The following is a 10,585-nucleotide window of genomic DNA, read 5'->3' as shown; positions in this document are numbered from 1 at the left end:
TTTTTTTTTTTTTTTTTTTTGAGACGGAGTCTCACTCTGTCGCCCAGGCTGGAGTGCAGTGGCCGGATCTTGGCTCACTACAAGCTCCGCCTCCCAGGTTTACGCCATTCTCCTGCCTCAGCCTCCCGAGTAGCTGGGACTACAGGCGCCCGCCACCTCGCCTGGCTAGTTTTTTTGTATTTTTTAGTAGAGACGGGGTTTCACCGGGTTAGCCAGGACGGTCTCGATCTCCTGACCTCGGGATCCGCCCGTCTCGGCCTCCCAAAGTGCTGGGATTACAGGCTTGAGCCACCGCACCCGGCCAAAATGTAACTCTTATACTACACATCTGTAAGACAGAAAAACTACATAGAATCAGAACTGGTCTCATGTGGTATATTAAAAACAGCTTTGCAATGAGCCCATGTATGTTGTTCTGAAAACTTGTCAAAACATCACATGGCCAGACACGGGGGTAAAGGTTACACTTTTGCTCAACTTCAAAGACACATTCATTATATTTTCAGCATGTGAACACTAAAGAAATATACTTTTTTTTTTTTCAAGAGGATCTTGCTCTGTCACCCAGGCTAGAATACAGTGGCACAATCATGGCTCACTTTAGCACTGACCTCTCAGGTTCAAGCCATCCTTCCACTTCAGCCTCCAAAACAGGTAGGACTATAGGAACACGTCACTACACCCGGCTAAAATTTCTGATTTTGTAGAGACTTTGCCCAGACTGGTCTCGAACTCCTGGGCTCAATCTTCCGGCCTCTGCCTCCCACCAAAGTACTGGGATTACAGGTGTGAGTGCACACCTGGCCGTCTGTAACTTTTTCAGACCTTAATTAAATATGATTAATACTCCTGTTTGACAGTTTACAAGTTGAGAAATGGTTTATTTATAGACTACTTTATAACAAATATAGCATACATCCTTTCCTAGGCAACTTCCAGATAAAACAAATCAAGGCCTGGGTCTGTTGTGGTCAGGCTGAGGCTGAATCAGGCTGGAAGGAGTCAATGATGAGGATACGGAGTGCATCTTCTCCCAGGAAAAACAACTGAGTTCTGGGAGGATCCCGGGTAGAAATGTGCCAGGAGCTCCATCCATCAAGCTTGAGGTGATGATCCAGGCAGAAAATAAAGGCTCACAATTGTCTAGTTTGGAAGGGGAGGGGGAAACACAGGCTCACCTTGTCACCCAGGCTGGAGTATAGTGGCACCATCTGGGCCCACTGCAACCTCTGCCTCCCAGGCTCAAGCAATTCCCCTGCCTCAGCCTCCCGAGTAGCTGGGATTGCAGGCGCACACCACCACACCCAGCTAATTTTATTTTTGTATTTTTATTAGAGATGGGTTATCACCGTGTTGGTGAGACTGGTCTTGAACTCCTGACCTCAGGCAATCCGCCCGCCTCAGCCTCCCGAAGTGCTGAGATCACAGGCGTGAGCCAACGCACCTGGCCACAAGTCATTTTTCTTTTTTTTTGTTTTTGTTTTTGTTTTTTGAGGTGGAGTCTCGCTCTGTCGCCCGGACTGGAGTGCAGTGGCCGGATCTCAGCTCACTGCAAGCTCTGCCTCCCGGGTTTAGGCCATTCTCCTGCCTCAGCCTCCCGAGTAGTTGGGACTACAGGCGCCCGCCACCTCGCCCGGCTAGTTTTTGTATTTTTAGTAGAGACGGGGTTTCACCGTGATAGTCAGGATGGTCTCGATCTCCTGACCTCGTGATCCCCCCGTCTCAGCCTCCCAAAGTGCTGGGATTACAGGCTTGAGCCACCGCGCCCGGCATTTTTCTTTTTTTTTTTTGAGACCGAGTCTCGCACTGTTTCCTGGACTGGAGTGCAGTGGCGCAATCACCTTGGCTCATTGCAACCTCTGCCTCCCGAGTTCAAGCAATTTTCCTGCCTCACCCTCCAAAGCAGCTGAGACTACAGGTGCCGCCATCATTCCTGGCTAATGTTTTCTATTTTTAGTAGAGATGGGGTTTCACTATCTTGGCCAGGAATGTCTCCATCCCCTGACCTTGTGATCCGCCCACCTGAGTCTCCCAAAGTGCTGGCATTACAGGTGTGAGCCACTGCACCTGGCTTGAGTTGAAATTTTTTTTTTTTTTTCTGAGACGGAGTCTTGCTCTGTCACCCAGGCTGGAGTGCAGTGGCGCAATCTCGGCTCACTGCAAGCTCTGCCTCCCAGGTTCACGCCATTCTCCTGCCTCAGCTTCCCGAGCAGCTGGGACTACAGGCGCCCGCCACCACGCCCGGCTAATTTTTTGTATTTTTAGTAGAGATGGGGTTTCACCGTGTTTGCCAGGATGGTCTTGATCTCCTGACCTTGTGATCCGCCTGCCTTGGCCTCCCGAAGTGCTGGGATTACAGGCGTGAGCCACCGCGCCCGGCTGAGTTGAAATCTTTATAGCTTTGTATTTTGTGTCTGTGTTTTGTGTTCTCATAAGCAATTTTTAAATTTTGAAACGGAGTCTCGCTCTGTTGCCCAGGCTAGAGCACAATGGCACCATCTCAGCTCACTACAACTTCTGCCTCCTGGGTTCAAGCTATTCTCCTGCCTCAGCTTTCTCAGAAGCTGGGATTACAGGCACGCACCACCACACCCAGCTAATTTTTGTATTTTTGGTAGAGACATTGCGCCACGACACCCAGCTAATTTTTGTATTTTTAGTAGAGACATTGTTTTACCATGTTGGTCAGGCTGGTATCCTGACCTCATGATCCACCTGCCTCAGCCTCCCAAAGTGCTAGGATTACAGGTGTGAGCCACTGCGCCCTGCCTATCATAAGCAATTAAAGTCATTAGATAAGTTGCACAAACAGTAGTAGGAAGGGCAGAGTCTATCATATACATTTATTGTAATTTACTCTTTCATTTCTCTTCTTGGGCATTTATCTTGGATCCAAATTTCAACCTCATTAACAATTCTGTCATAAATATCATTTGTTCATTGATTTATTTATCTGAGACAGACTCTCGTTCTGTTCTCCAGGCTGGGGCACAGTGGTGCAATCACAGCTCACTTCAGCCTTTATCTTCTGGACTCAACTGATCCTCCAACCTCAGCCCCTTGAGTAGCTGGGACTACAATTGCAGGCCACCTCGTCTGGCTAATGTTTTTGGTATTTTCTGTAGAGACAGGGTTTGTCATGTTGCCCAGGTTAGTCTCCAACTAGGCTCATGCAACCCACCCGCCCCAGTCTCCCAAAGCGCTGGGATTACAGGTATGGACCACCGTACCTGGCCCACAACCATCTTTACTATATCTATGTTTGCACGTATTTTCAATTACTTTCTTAGGATAGAGATTTGTAGAAATAAGTCACAAGGCAGAGGTACTTTTACGCCAGGCGTCGTGGCTTGTGACTGTAATCCCAGAACTTAGAAGACTGAAGTAGGAGAATAGCTTGAGGCCAGGAGTTGCAGGCTACCGTGAGCTATGATCATGCCATTGCAATCCAGCCTGGGCAGAACAAGATCCTATCTCAATAGTAGTATTACATCTTTTTTTCCCCTTACAATAAGTTATAATAAACATCTTTTCTCTGCATTCATTTTCACATATCCTTAAGATACATTTCCAACAGTGGATTCTGGAACACAATGTTTAAAACACCAATAGTAGGCCAGGTGCAGTGGATCACTCCTGCAATCCCAACACTTTGGGAGGCTGAGGCGGGCGAATCACAAGGTCAGGAGCTAGAGACCATCCTGGCCAACACGGTGGAACCCTGTGTACTGAAAATACAAAAAACTGGGCCTGGCGCGGTGGCTCACGCCTGTAATCCCAGCACTTAGGGAGGCCGAGGCAGATGGATCACAATGTCAGGAGTTTGAGACCAGCCTGACCAGCATGGTAAAATCCTGTCTCTACTAAAAACACAAAAAATTAGCTGGGCATGGTGGCGCATACCATGTATACTTATATCAAGTAGCGTAATCCCGGCTACTTGGGAGGCTGAGGTAGGACAGTTTCTTGAACCTGGCAGGCAGTGAGCCAAGATCACTGCACCACTGCATTCCAGCCTGGGTGACAAAAGCAAAACTCCGTCTCAAAAAAAAGAAAATACAAAAAATTGGCCGGGTGTGGTGACATGCACCTGTAGTGCCAGCTACTCATGAGGCCGAGGCAGGAAAATCACTTGAACAGGGAAGGCAGAGGTTGCAGTGAGCCGAGATCATGCCACTGTACTCCAGTCTGGGCGACAGAGTGAGACACTGTCTCAAAAAAAACAAAACAAAACAAAAACACCAGCAGTGGCTTGACAGATCACTGCCCCACAACACTGCTGCTCCACCACACCCAGCTTAATTTTTTATTTTTTTTTCCTAGAAACATGTTCTTCAGGCTAAACTCCTGGACTCAAGTGATCCTTCACTTTCGGCCTTCGAAAGTGACAGATTACAAGCAGGAGCCGCCTTGCCTGCCCAGGCCGGTTTACTCTCTCCCGACCTCAGGTGATCTGCCCGCCTCAGCCACCCAAAGTGCTTGGGTAACAGGCGTGACCACCATGCCCGGCCCTGGTTTACTCTTAATTCTTTGAAGGAGGAGGACCTTTTCCTTTTCCACGTTTATAAACACTCCCTATCAAATTGTTTATTTTATTTTTTTTGAGACAGAGTCTCGCTTTGCTGTCCAGGCTAGAGTGCAGTTGCGCAATTTCAGCTCACTACAACCTCTGCCTCTTGGGTTCAAGCGATTCTCCTGCCTCAGCCTCCCAAGTAGCTGGGCCTATAGTTGCCTGCCACCATGCCTGGCTGATTTTTGTATTTTCGGTAGACACGGTTTTGTACCATATTGGCCAGGCTGGTCTTGAACTCCTGACCTTGTGATCTGCCCGCCTCGGCCTCCCAAAGTGCTGAGATTACAGGCATGAGCCACCTTGACTGACCTAAATATTTTTTTTTTTTTTGAGACGGAGTCTCGCTCTGTCGCCCAGGCTGGAGTGCAGTGGCCGGATCTTAGCTCACTGCAAGCTCCGCCTCCCGGGTTTACACCATTCTCCTGCCTCAGCCTCCTGAGTAGCTGGGACTACAGGTGCCCACCACCTCGCCCGGCTAGTTTTTTGTATTTTTAGTAGAGACGGGGTTTCACCATGTTAGCCAGGATGGTCTCCATCTCCTGACCTCGTGATCCACCCGTCTCGGCCTCCCAAAGTGCTGGGATTACAGGCTTGAGCCACCGCGCCCGGCCCTTGACCTAAATATTTTAATATGAGCCCCCTGTAAGGTCAAAAATGACTTTTAGGGAGTGGGAGACGGCGGCAGTTTTCAGGGAGTAACTCTTGTATATTGTACATTTTCACGTAGTACAAAAAGGTCTCTGATCTGTTCTAGCCCTCTAACCCACTCTCTCAAGGCAAGAATGTTCACAATCTCTTAGGTTGCTCTAAAACTTCTCTGCACACATAGACAGGTCAACAAGTATACGGCACCCTCCCTTTTAAAAAAACACCCCATGGCCGGGTGCAGTGGCTGATGCCTGTAATCCCAGCACTTTGGGAGGCAGAGGCGGGTGGATCACTTGAGGTCAGGAGTTCAAGACCATCCTGGCTCACATGGTGAAACTCCATTTCTAAAAATACAAAAATTAGCTGGGCGTGGTAGCTCATGCCTGAGGCAGGAGAATCACTTGAACCCGGGAGGCAGAGGTTACGGTGACCTGAGATCACACCACTGCACTCCAGCCTGGGTGAGAAAAAAAGACTCCATCTCAAAACAAACAAACAAACAAACAAAAACAAAACCACCCCCATGAAAACATCACATCACACTTTGCTTTGCTTTTCCTCTTAACTAACCTACCTTAGAGATAAGCTCCCATCAGCACTAACCTACCTCAGTCCCTTTTCTCAGCTACGAGTCCTTCCACTGTAAGAAAAGGCTATGATTTGCCCAGCTCCTCATAGAAGTTTCAGTTCCTGCCTTCTGAGGTTATAATAGTGCATGAATATTCGACAGCAAATTTATCTTTGTGCATATGCAAGTGTACCAAATACCCTCTCAGAACTGGCAATGCTGAGATGTGCTTTTTTTTTGGAGACGGAGTCTCGCTCTGTCGCCCAGGCTGGAGTGCAGTGGCCAGATCTCAGCTCACTGCAAGCTCCGCCCCCCGGGTTTATGCCATTCTCCTGCCTCAGCCTCCCAAGTAGCTGGGACTACAGGCGCCCACCACCTCGCCCGGCTAGTTTTTTGTATTTTTTAGTAGAGACGGGGTTTCACCGTATTAGCCAGGATGGTCTCGATCTCCTGACCTCGTGATCCGCCCGTCTCGGCCTCCCAAAGTACTGGGATTGAGCCACCGCGCCCGGCCTGAGATGTGCTTTTATTGATTGATAACTGATTGATTGAGACAGGATCTCACTCTGTCGCCCAGGCTGGAGTGTAGTGCTGTGATGACAGCTCAATGCAGCCTCGACTTCCCAGGCTCCAGCAATCCTCCTACCTAAACCTCCCAAGTAGCTGGGACTACAGGCACATGCCACCACGCCTAGCGAACTCTGGCATTTTTTTGTAGAGACAGGATTTCCTCATGTTGCCCAGGCTGGTCTCGAACTCCTGGGCTCAAGCAATCCACCTGTCTCAGCCTCCCAAACTGTTGGGATTACAGGTGTGAGCCACCACGCCTGGCCAAGCCTACTATTTTAAATAGAATTTTTTTTTTTTGAGACGGACTTTCGCTCTGTCACCCAAGCAGAATAAAGTGCAATGGTGTGATCTCAGCTCACTGCAACCTCCACCACCCGGGTTCAAGTCATTCTCTTGCCTCAGCCTCCCAAGTAGTTGGGATTACAGGAGCACACCACCGCACCCAACTAATTTTTGCATTTTTAGTAGAGGCGGGGTTTCACCATGTTGGCCATGTTGGTCTTGAACTCCTGGCCTCAGGTGATCCACCCACCTCAGCCTCCCAAATTGCTGGAATTACAGCTGTGAGCCACTGCATACAGTCCAAGAATTTATTCTTTACTGGGAACTGCATTTCTGTATCAAATGAAACATCTCACGTACCCCCAACATATACACACCTATTACGTAGCCACAACAAATTTTTAAAATAGGCTGGGCACAGTGGCTCACAACTATAATCTCAACACGTTGGGAGGCTGAGGCAGATGGATCCCCTGCGGTCAGGAGTTCGAGACCAGCCTAGCCAACACAGCAAACCCCATCTCTACTAAAGATACAAAAATTAGCCAGGCGTAGCGATGTGTACCTGTAGTCCCAGCTACTCGGGAGGCCAAGGCAGAAGAATCACTTGAAACCAGGAGGCAGAGGTTGCAGAGGGCCGAGATCATGCCATTGCACTCCAGCCTGGGTGACAAGAGCGAGACTCCATCTCAAAAAAAAAAAAAAACAATAATAATAATTTTTTTAAAATAAATAAATAGAATTTACTCAAGGCCAGGTGCAGTGTCTCAGGCCTGTAATCTCAACACTTTGGTAGGCCAAGGCAGGTGGATCACCTGAGGTCAGGAGTTTGAGACCAGCCTGGCCAACATGGTAAAACCCCATCTCTACTAAAAATACAAAAATTAGCTGGGCATGGTTGCAGATGCCTGTAATCACAGCTACTTGGGAGGCTAAGGCATAAGAGGTGGAGGTTGCAGCAAGCCGAGATCGCGCCACTGCACTCCAGCCTGGGTGACAAGAGCAAAACTACATCTCAAAAAAAAAAAAAAAATTAGCCAGGCGTGGTGGCAAGTGCCTGTAATCCAGCTACTCAGGAGGCTGAGGCAGGAGAATCGCTTGAACCCAGGAGGTGGAATTTACAGTGAGCCAAGATCATGCCATGGCACTCCAGTCGAGGCAACAAAAGTCTGACACTCCGTCTCAAAAAAAAAGGAAGAATTTACTCTAAACTGTATTGACATCTAGTAATGCAAGGGGAGGGACCCTTTCCCTTGGGTTTGTATTTTTCACTGGCTCCTTCATCACACGCTCAGTTCTTTCCCAGTCTTCACTCAAGAACCAGAAAGGCATCAAACCCCTCTACTCACACCTCTGGTCATACTAGTGATGGATGATTAGGTGATTAAAAAATAATTAAAATTGAGTGACTTTAAATCATGTATTCTTATCTTTACCAGCCACGATGTAATCACGCCTGTAAACCCAGCACTTTGGGTGGCTGAGGTGGGTGAATCACCTGAGGTCAAGAGTTCGAGATGAGCCTGGCCAACATGTTGAAACCACAACTATACTAAAAATACAAAAATTAGCCGGGTGTGGTGGTGGGCACTTGTAATCCCAGCTACTTGGGAGGCTGAGGCCGGAGAATTGCTTAAATCCAGGAGGCGGAGGCTGCAGTGAGCCGAGATTGCACCACTGCACTCCAGCCTGGGCGACAGAGTGAGATTCGGCCTCCAAAAACAAACAAACAAACAAACAAAAAACATGTATTATTGATGGAGGCAGGAACGAACACTGATTTTAAAGAGTAAAAAAATACCGGCTGGGAGCGGTGGCTCAAGCCTGTAATCCCAGCACTTTGGGAGGCCGAGACGGGTGGATCACGAGGTCGGGAGATCGAGACCATCCTGGCTAACACGGTGAAACCCCGTCTCTACTAAAAAAAAATAATACAAAAAACTAGCCGGGTGAGGTGGTGGGCGCCTGTAGTCCCAGCTACTTGGGAGGGTGAGGCAGGAGAATGGCCTAAACCCGGGAGGCGGAGCTTGCAGTGAGCTGAGATCTGGCAACTGCATTCCAGCCTGGGCGACAGAGCGAGACTCCGTCTCAAAAAAAAAAAAAAAAAAAAATCACAATGGTCTATGGCCCAGCAAAAAAATCACACTACATAAACAGATATGCAGGTTGTCTGTGTTATCAAAATTTTATAGTGACGGCAAGGTGAGGGGTAAAATGGGACAATTAGAAGAAAAAGTCTAGGGTGGGCACAGTGGCTCATGGCTGTAATCCCAGCACTTTGGGAGCCCGAGGCAGGTGGATCACGAGGTCAGGAGTTTGAGACCAGACTGGCCAATATGGTGAAACCCTGTCTCTACTAAAAATACAAAACAACTAGCTGGGCATGGTGGTGCATGCCTGTAGTCCCAGCTACTCAGGAGGCTGAGGCAGGAGAATCGCTTAAACCCAGGAGGTGGAGGTTGCAGAGTCAAGACTGCGCCATTGCATTCCAGCTTGGGCAACAGAGGGAGACTCTGTCTCAAAACAACAGAAAAAAAATGTCTAAAAAGGCTCCACTGGGGGCAACAACGAAAAAAAGCTGAAAAATGCTGCTCTAAATGGATTTACTGGCCAGGTACAGTGGCTTGCACCTGAAATCCCAAAACCTGTGAGAGGCTGAGGTGGCAGGATCACTTGAGGGCAGAAGCTTGAGACCAGCCTGGGCAACATAGTAAGATCCTGTTTCTACAAATAAAAAAAAAGAAGAAGAAAAATAGCTGGGTGTGGTGGTACACACCTGTACCCCCAACTACTCAGGAGCCTGAGGCAGGGGTATCACTGAGCCCAAGAGGCCAAGGTTACAGCAAGCCATGATCACGCCACTGCCCTCCAGCCTGAGTGACAGAACAAGACCCTGTCTCAAAAATAAATAGGCCAGGTGCTGTGGCCCACGACTGTAATCCTGGTACTTTGGGAGGCTGAGGTGGGTGGATCATGAGGTCAGGAGATTGAGACCAGCCTGGCTAACAGAGTGAAAACCCGTCTCAACTAAAAATACAAAAAACTAGCCGGGTGTGCAAACAAACGAAAAAAAAAATCAGCTGCGTATGGTGGCACGTGCCTGTAATCCCAGCTACTTGGGAGGCTGAGGCAAGAGAATTGCTTGAACCAGGGAGTCGGAGGTTGCAATGAGCTGAGATGGTGCCACTGCACTCCAGCCTAGTGACAGAGCGAGACTCCATCTCAAAATAAATAAATAAATAAATATTAAAATAAATTAAATAAATAATTAGCCAGACATGGTCGTGTGCATCTGTAGTACTAGTTATTTAGGAGGCTGAGGAAGAAGGATCACCTGAACCTAGCAATTCACTTACCCTCAGCTATAATCATGCTACTGCACTCCAGCCTGGGCAACAAAGTGAAACTCTGTAGCAAAAAGAAAAGGAAGCCAGGTGTGGTGGCTCATGCCTGTAATCCCAGCACTTTGGTAGGCTGAGGCAGGCGGATCCCCTGAGGTCGAGAGTTCGAGACCAGTCTAACCAACATGGAAAAACTCCAACTCTGCTAAAAAATACAAAATCAGGCGGGCATGGTGGCTCATGCCTGTATTCCCAGCTACTCGGGAGGCTGAGGCAGGAGAATTGCTTGAACCTGGGGAACCTGGGAGAAGGAGGTTGTAGTGAGCTAAGATCACGCCATTGTTCTCCAGCCTGGGCAACAAGAGCAAAATTCCATCTCAAAAAAAAAAAAGCATTTACTAATGCAGATAAAATAACACAACTACTGAATACTAAAAAATGCAAATTAAGAACAGAAAGAAATACCATTCTACAACCACGAAACTGCAAAAATTAAATAGTCTGATAATACAAAGTGTTGGTGAGCGTTTAGACACTGCTATGGGACTTCACCAAATAGAAACAAGAAGAAGACATTACAAAATTGTCTTGCGAGGATAAATA

General features: G+C 48.0%; 1 protein-coding gene across 4 annotated transcripts in view; it reads right to left on the bottom strand.

The window, feature by feature from the left end:
- The window catches only part of LUC7L (LUC7 like), a 44,755-nt gene that overhangs the window by 23,829 nt on the left and 10,341 nt on the right, over positions 1–10,585 (bottom strand). The window lies entirely within an intron of this gene.

The sequence above is a fragment of the Piliocolobus tephrosceles genome, chromosome 17 (genome assembly GCF_002776525.5).
Source record: "Piliocolobus tephrosceles isolate RC106 chromosome 17, ASM277652v3, whole genome shotgun sequence".
Lineage (NCBI taxonomy): Eukaryota > Metazoa > Chordata > Mammalia > Primates > Cercopithecidae > Piliocolobus > Piliocolobus tephrosceles.
This window is presented reverse-complemented; position numbering and strand designations above follow the sequence as displayed.